The sequence below is a fragment of the Tripterygium wilfordii genome, chromosome 14, assembly GCF_013401445.1.
Source record: "Tripterygium wilfordii isolate XIE 37 chromosome 14, ASM1340144v1, whole genome shotgun sequence".
NCBI lineage: Eukaryota > Viridiplantae > Streptophyta > Magnoliopsida > Celastrales > Celastraceae > Tripterygium > Tripterygium wilfordii.
Genome location: NC_052245.1, coordinates 9,136,709 through 9,145,190, shown reverse-complemented (window position 1 = coordinate 9,145,190; position 8,482 = coordinate 9,136,709).

The following is an 8,482-nucleotide window of genomic DNA, read 5'->3' as shown; positions in this document are numbered from 1 at the left end:
TGCATGCTCTCTCAAGTCTTTGCTACTTTAAGCACATGAATAGTTGCGAATTGCCATTTGAGATTTGTTTCTTTGTAAGGGTTGACTTTCTGACTTTGGATTTTCAATGCATCCTCACTTTTTGATTAGTAAAGGCCCTTACTCATTTCAGAACCCAATTCTTGAGCTATCGCTTTTCCTTTTCCTTGCTTTTCCATACTCAACTCTTTTCCGAAATTTACATGCGTGCACATTTTCGATTTCAAGACTGTCAGGTCATCTAAATTTTCTTTGTTTAAAGCATGTAAGAAAAGCATCAAACTCAATCCACTTGAACAACTAAAATTTCAACCATAAAAGCTCCCCCTGCTTGCACTGCATTCAACCTCTTCTGAGGCTCATGTAGATCATCTTTCAAACTTTCCAAAAACACCCATAGCTCTGTCAACTCTTACATCTCCAGAACAGGATTGGAACTCAACTTCAGCATGCGTCTTTCATAATCCTCAACCCAATCTGACAAGGTAGTCAAGCGACTCATCATTATTCTCACTTTAAATTTAGTATTCTGCAGCTCCTATTGCGTCTCCTCGAACTTTGAATGGGAACAATCATTATGTTCCTTTAGAGCTGTGATCTCTCCTATTTATTGCTGGTTCATCTCATTCATTTGTTCCTTTAATCCATCATTCTCAGCTTCTATCCTCCTTTACTCTTCTCTTTCTGTGTACATATGCAATTGTAGCTGATAGGCATTTTCTTTCCAAGATATAAGCTCTTCATTCAATTCTTGAATTTGTTTACGCATTTCCTGGAGTTCTGCTTGTGTCCTGCTACGCTCTGCTGAATCTTTCTCTTTTCTTTTCTTAATTTTCCCCCACAATTTCAAGAATTTATCCTTCAATGCATCAAACTGCCCTCTTTCTGTTTCTCTTACTTCCCTCTCTTTCTGAATCTTCCTCTTTAACTTTTTGCACTTGCCCTTATATTTGTGATACTTCTCTTTCCACATATTTTGAGTTGCTTTTATCTTTTCATCCGCTAGGGTGTCCACTGCTTCGTTACTCTCATTTGATGGTATTTCCATATCTAAGTTTTCCTGTTCACAAGACATCTTCCCTTTCCTCTTCATACTAGTAAAAATGTTATACTGTGTGATAGTCTTCTTTCTCTCTCGAAGCCATTGTACATATCAATTTTTCCCTCTCAAGTTCACAGTAAGTGTTCCATCCTTCTACCACTTGGTAAGACAGACAATTTTCTTTCTGATCTTCATGTGAAAATTCAAACTCCATCAAGCCATGTGTAACTGGCGTGCATAGATTTCATGCTTCCTAACGAAAGAACATCGCAGGTGCTTGACTAGTGCCATCCCAGGTCCCACCAATGGCACCCCATTGTAATCATCGCATTTATAAAGTAAACCCCTTGGTTTGTACCACATAGCTCGATCAAATGTCGTTCTCGGCTTTAACTCGTCCAAGAATTGTTTCCACACGTCAACAGTTGGCACGGTGGATTGTATCCTCGCTGCTGTGAAGTTCTGAATCGGATCTCTAAGTGATCGGGTATGATCCTCGAACATAACAATCGGAGCTCCAATCTCCCTCAGATACTTTAAATGACTCACCAAGAGTCTTCATAATTGTGAACACCCTCGAAAACTGCCTTCCCCTTTGATGCGACAATGGTTAAGGGAACAAATTGTCTCACACAAGATGGCAGGTACTAGATTAGTGCCATATTTGATAAGGTGAACCAGCTTAATCACATTCTTCTCCACATATCCTTTTGCACAAGGAAATAACACTGCCCCATATACTGCTAATGCAAAAGCCATTTGTCCTTTCGAAGTTTCAAACCTTTCTTGAGTAAAGTCCATCAATTTATCTATAGGAAACACCCAAATGGTACCCTTATCTTTCCCCATAGTCTGAGTTTGTTCTATTTCCAAAAGCCGGTGGATAACTTTTCTACCATCAGTAGTTTCTGCTAGATTGTAAATTTTGTTTACATGAGGATCATATCCTAACAATTGACCATACTCGTCTATTAAAGGAGACAAATATGTAGAATTGAAAGTAAAACATCGATATGCAGGATCCCAATAATGTACAACAACTTAAAGAAGGGTTACAAGTACTTCAATAGTTAATAGGTGTCTGATATGTCCAGAAGTCCTTCAAACCTCTTACGTGCTTCATTGCTCTGAGCCTCCCAGAACTGTGCCAACCCTGGTGGGGCTTGTTTTTGAAACTATATTTTTTGAACAACCCCCAATTATAAATCATCCTTTAAGCTATCCCCAAGCTATGCTCGTAACTTTTCCAAAGCATCTCTAGTTTCCCTGGTCCGTCTTACACTGTGCTACTGGTCCCTATCACTGATCTTGAAAACATCATCTTGTCCAATTACAAAGAATGTGCCTAGTGAATGCATGGGAGTATAAAAGTATGGAAAGAATTAGTATAAAAGATATAGTATACAAAACAACCAAATTTATATACAAAGGCAATTAATATAGATGAAGGATACATATGGACATGTATGGGTGATTAACGAGTATACAAGCATATGTGATCAAGTATGGATAATTAACAAGTGTGCAGGTATATATGGACATGTATAGATAATTTAACAAGTGTACAAGTATATATCAACATATGTCTACAACCTAGGCTAACATGTACATGGCAAGTGTATAAAAGATGTATATGAACATGTGTGATTTAATGAATGTGAATATGTATATGCAATCTAACTAATGTGTCAAGTATATATGAACATGTATGGGTGATTAACAAGTGTACAAGCATATATGGATAATTAACGAGTGTATAACTATACAAGTATATATGGGCATGTATGAACCTACAAGTATATATGGGCATGTACGAGTATACAACTATATATAGACATGTATGGATAATTATCAAGCGTACATGATCATAACCTAGGCCAACATATATATGACAAGTGTATAAAAGATGTACATGTGTAGTTTAATGAATGTATATATGCAGGTATGCATCGAGTACATATAAACATGTAAATGAGGAATAAAGGTACAGGGTATTTAAATGTACAGGAAATAAATAAAGTTAAGGATAGTAGAATCCCTCATTGTTCCTAAACAAAATCAGGTTCCTACAAATTTTTGAAAGTCTCGAACAAGATCTAAGGGTTATATAATGTGCATACAGGTGGCATATCTAACTATAACGTGGTTACGCGAGAGGCCACTAGATCAGGTTAGTTCGCACCCCATATCTGGAAGTAGAACCCATCCCCCAATATCTTGAAGGGACGTCAATCCAGGAGTATGTTTTTCCTTGCTTACGTGAGGACAAAATCCATCAAAAGCAAAAGATCAACCCTTACTACTCACTAGTAGGACCAGGGTTTTATGGGCCATTGCCACTCATCTTTGCATCCATTGCCGCTCATCTTTGCATCCGCGCACACTCAAATCTAGGGTTAACTTTTCAGCTTTCAGATATCAATATTTTAATTTCTCTACTATTAAGTTCACTTTCGTCATTAAGTCCTTAATTAGTCAATTGTTTGCTCTAGTTTTGTTAAGTGTTATCAACAGATTAATTATTTTTTCATATTTTTTAGGTATTTAGTTTAATTAAAATATATTTTTTATTTTTTAGTTTCACCTACGGCTCAACCAATGACCCACTGATTGAACCAGTGACCCGGTCCCTTTTCTGGATCGATTTCTGACACCGTTTGAAGCAACCGACATGACAAACAATGAAGTCGCCACTAATTGATTTTTAGGATGCAATTGGACATCCATTCTGGTCTACAAGAAAAGTGGGTAAGGGGGTCTATTGAGCATGGGGAAGGTGTTAGGCACACCACAACTCCCGAAAACGGTTACCTTCAAAAATGTTTTCCTATTTGGCTCTAATTTATTTTGAGGAATGATTGTATGTCCCAATTGTTTTAATGAGTTTTTCATATACTCGGAAAATCACGTATTGTCAATTGGGTGGAAGTATTCCATTATTTGTAAACCAAGCTTTGATTTTGAAAATCCCCTTTTGATGGGTTTTATTGGAATGTGATGAAAAATCCACTTGGAGTGGTTTTGAGAAAAATGTGCATAGGATCACTACGGCCATCCCCAGCTTGGCCAAAGATTGAATAAAATTCTACTTGGAGTGAGTTTTGATGATTTGAAAAAAAAGGTGTACGCGGGATCATTATGGTCATTTCTGGCTTGGCCAATGATTGGATAAAATCCCACTTTGAGTGGGTTTTGATAATTTTGAAAAAAATGTGTGCACGGGATCATTGGGTCCATTCCTGGGTTGGCCAAAGATTTGTTTTGCTTGTTCTGGATGAAAAATCCCACTTGGAGTGGGTTTCGATAAGTTTGGAAAAAGGGGTATTTGAATAGGGCTTGATGAAAAATCTCATATTGGAGAGGGTTTTGATATTTTGAAAAAGGAGATATTTGGGGACTGATTGATGTACCAAAAGGGCCCACAATCAATCAAAAATATTTAATTCAAGTCTTACTTACAATTATGTTCTTCATGAGAAAAAAAAAGAATTCATTTAAGGCTCATTGAATGGGCAAAATATCTTTAAACCCACCTTTGAGTCCTCAAATAAATTCTCCTGATCCCTAAAATCATATTTGCTTTCCGGTCCCACGAAATCCAAATGTTTTGAATGAATATCAATGGAACCCCAATATCTTGGAAGCTTCTTGGCATTTAAACAAAACATAAGGGTTCCATAATTTAATCTTGGTGTGTTTATTAAGGTGAGACGGCTTGGATTAATTCTAAAAGCTAATGCGTTGCGTTTATTTTCATGGCACTCAAACAATCCTAACATACATCTAGGAATCATGGCGTAATTTGAGAATTCAAAATCCTAAGCATGCATTCTAATGCAATCATCATTCACAAAATCAATCCCTAATGTCTATATGCTTCTAACAATATCATGTATGCATTTCTATTTTACATCCACTATTTTTCTGTCCTATTACAACGCTCACGCTTTACAATTATGTACAAAATAAAAAAAATAGAAAGAAAGCTAAAATACAAATAGTATACAAATATGGCCCATGGGGCCAATGCTCAAATCCAAACCAATTCCTCCAAGTATGCCCTTCGGCCCAAGTCCTCTAAGTCGCCCCTCGACCCAAGTAAGATCAAGCCCTGTCCAAACCCAACATCAAACACAAAGAATGGTCAAATGGATACTTGTTGGTTCTTAAATTAGCCTTACTAGCAAGTGTACTAGTCGGAGACTACAGCACAATGATAAGCAAGGGTCGAATCCACAGGGACGGAGTTATGTCTAATCCAAATGTATACTTTTATGTATGTATGGACAATGCAAACAAAGTAAAGATCAACTCAAGTTTGTTTGGTTCAGTAATTAAACTAAGGACAAGCAAACAATAAAGTATTTTTGGTGTTTTCTTGGAATAAGGATGCAAATTGAGCTAATGCAATTTATAACTAAACAAGCTAAAAGAAATGGAATAAGATTCAAGATGAGAAAGAAGCACCAAGGCTTCGGAATCAACCAAGGGTCACTGATTTGCAACAAAACCGATTCACACACATCAATAGCAATCCGGGAATAACGAACCCGTACCTAGGTTGGTACTAGCGCACCTAGGTCAAATCTCCCTAAAATCAATTACTAGCCATCTCATTGGTCTAGGTTGGATGTTACTACACATTTTAGCCATCCTATTGGTCTAAACATGCATAGGAATTAATGAAGTTCCATGGAGATAAGGGTTCATACAAATCGTCACCTAATTAAAGGGAGACGCATTCATAATCATGAGTTTCATGAAGCATAACCTACTTGACATTTTACCATCTAAGTAGATTCAACAAACAATTTCATTCAAACCCTAAGTGGTGATCAAACACAAGGAGTATGAAGAATTTGCAATCCAGCACAGAAACATAAGATTTATACCCATTAATCGACTATTATATATGTGAATCAAAATCAAATACAAATCATTCAAACCAAGGCTTCATCCTAGCCTTGGTACAAGTAATTTAGTTACACATAGGGAGAGAAAAACAAAAGAAGATAGATGAAAAAAGCATGAATAAACCCAATGAGTTGAGAAGATCCAAGTTGAGCTGAAGAATCTCTCCTCCTAGCTCCAAGAATCACCTTTCCCCTCTGTTTTCGCTCTCCAAAAAATCTGTTCGAAGTGTCAAAAGTCCTCTGCGGCTAGGGCAACTCGCGAATTAAAGCTGGCCCAAAAGCTGCTTTTTGCGCCTAGGTGTGTTGAATTCACGCCTTGGCGTGCGCCTAAGCATAGTCTCTTAAGTTCCCTTCAAATCATTACTCCCTGGACTGGGCGAATGAAATTATCCTGGGCGTGCACAAATGGTGCGTCTAGGCGCACCTCGCCTAGGCGTAAGCCTAGGCCCTACTTCTTCACCCAAAAATCTCTTCCTCCTGGACTGGGCGCAAATGATGACGCCTAGGCGTGAATAAAATCCGCTCAGACAGCTTGAAGACCTGTTCTTTCTCCAGTCGTGCTTATTTCAGCCCCTTTTACCACTTTTTGTTACAATCCGCAATTAACCTATAAAAATACAAATCAACACATAAACATACTCATTATTTATCAAAAGGAAGCTTAAGAGGGGGAGATTTCTACCAAAAATAATAGGTATTATCATACCTATCAATACTCGGATATGATCAAGAGATCAAATTCACATCAAGTATACATATGCACATATAAACATTGGATTTGGGGGCTCCGTAATTCCTTAGAGTCTGCAATTCATATCCAATGGTGAAGAAAAAGTCATATAAATTTTAAAAATGAGAAAACAAAAATGTGGTGTGATCTGGCACATGTCTTAAGCCATTGGATTTCAATTGTAGACTCTACAATTTGAAACTAATTGCAACCCCCTAATCCATAAACATCCATTCCATAATACAATATATGGCCAAACCATGCATATAAATACACATATACACATGTGTACTCGAACCATGCTATATACACGTATAAACACATGCTATATATACATATATGCACACACGCCTACAAACCTTGGATATATACACTCTTATACAAATATTCAAACAGAGGCACATAAAACCTGATCCAGCAAGGATTTGAACCCAAAAAATCAACACTAACATTAACATAACTTCAATCTTATCCTTGATAACAAAATCACTTATCGTTACCAGAATCCCATATCAAAGTGAAGCAAATGAGCTCTTCAATATGTATTTGACTGATTACAATCAAACCATCCACAAGCAAAAGGCTTTCGAGTGATTAAAAGAAATCGGAGCACACCAAGAAACCGAGAGAGAATCAAAATAACACACTCTATCTCATCATGAATCAAACTCAAACCAATCATACCACATGTAAGAGGCGGAGTCTCACACACAAACCCAAATCTCAGTTATTCATCATCAATGTAAATAGAAATCCGACGAACAACATCCAAAAATCAGGTTTTAATCATAATAACTATCACAGACCTCAAAGCCAGATTTAGAATCCATGAACAAACAAACATTTAAACAACTCCGAATACAAGCTATCAATACATTTTTCAGAGAGACAGAATAAAAAATGCAGGTTATCAATACGAATCAACACAAAAAAGAACACAAATCCCATGTAAATCAAAATGAACCTATAGCTTGGAGGAACAAACAGATGGAATGTGGAAAAATCATGCAAACACAGAAAAATCAGCTTGAGTGTAGTGAGTTACCTTCGGAGTTTGGACAGATTGAGCTCTTCTCTTCTCTCCGACGGCTTCTTGGTTTCTTCTTCCAATCTCCTCTCTGATTGTCGATAGCAAAATCTCCCTCAAAACCTCTTTTGCAATCTATGCGGCACGTCCTCTTCTCTTGCTCTCTCACGATTTCCTCTTCCGATTTCTATTTTGTGCCGCCACTCTCTCCACCTTCCTTTGTTTCACCAAAGCCAAAACCCTCCCTTTTCTCTCACAAAAACCTCTCCTTTTTTCTTCTTCCCTTTCTCTTATGTAGCCCCCTCCTTTTCAAACAAAAGCCTTCCCCCTTTTTTTTTGTCTTTTTCTCTTCTCCTTACCTACACGCCACCACCTTTTACCTTTTCCTATTTCTCTCTTCCTACACGTCACCACCTTTTCCCCTTTTTCTATTTCTTTTTCCTTTAAAACCCTATTGTGTGTTATTTATATTGTGCAATCATCTCCCCACTAAATCCTTAGTTGTTTCAATTTTCCATTTTTACCCCTTTGATCTTTTTTATTTTCTAATTTTTCATTTAATTTATTTATTTTTCATTCCTTAGATATTTTATAGGGCTGTGTTTTTGACAATTTGACCAAAATTTGAGCTTATTTTGGAATTGGGTCTTTAAGTTTTGAGTTTATGAGTCTACGGGCTTTTACACAAAGAAAATAGTTGAGATTTTATTTTCCTTGTTTTAATGTTATTTTGGATTTCATTTTTTCATTTA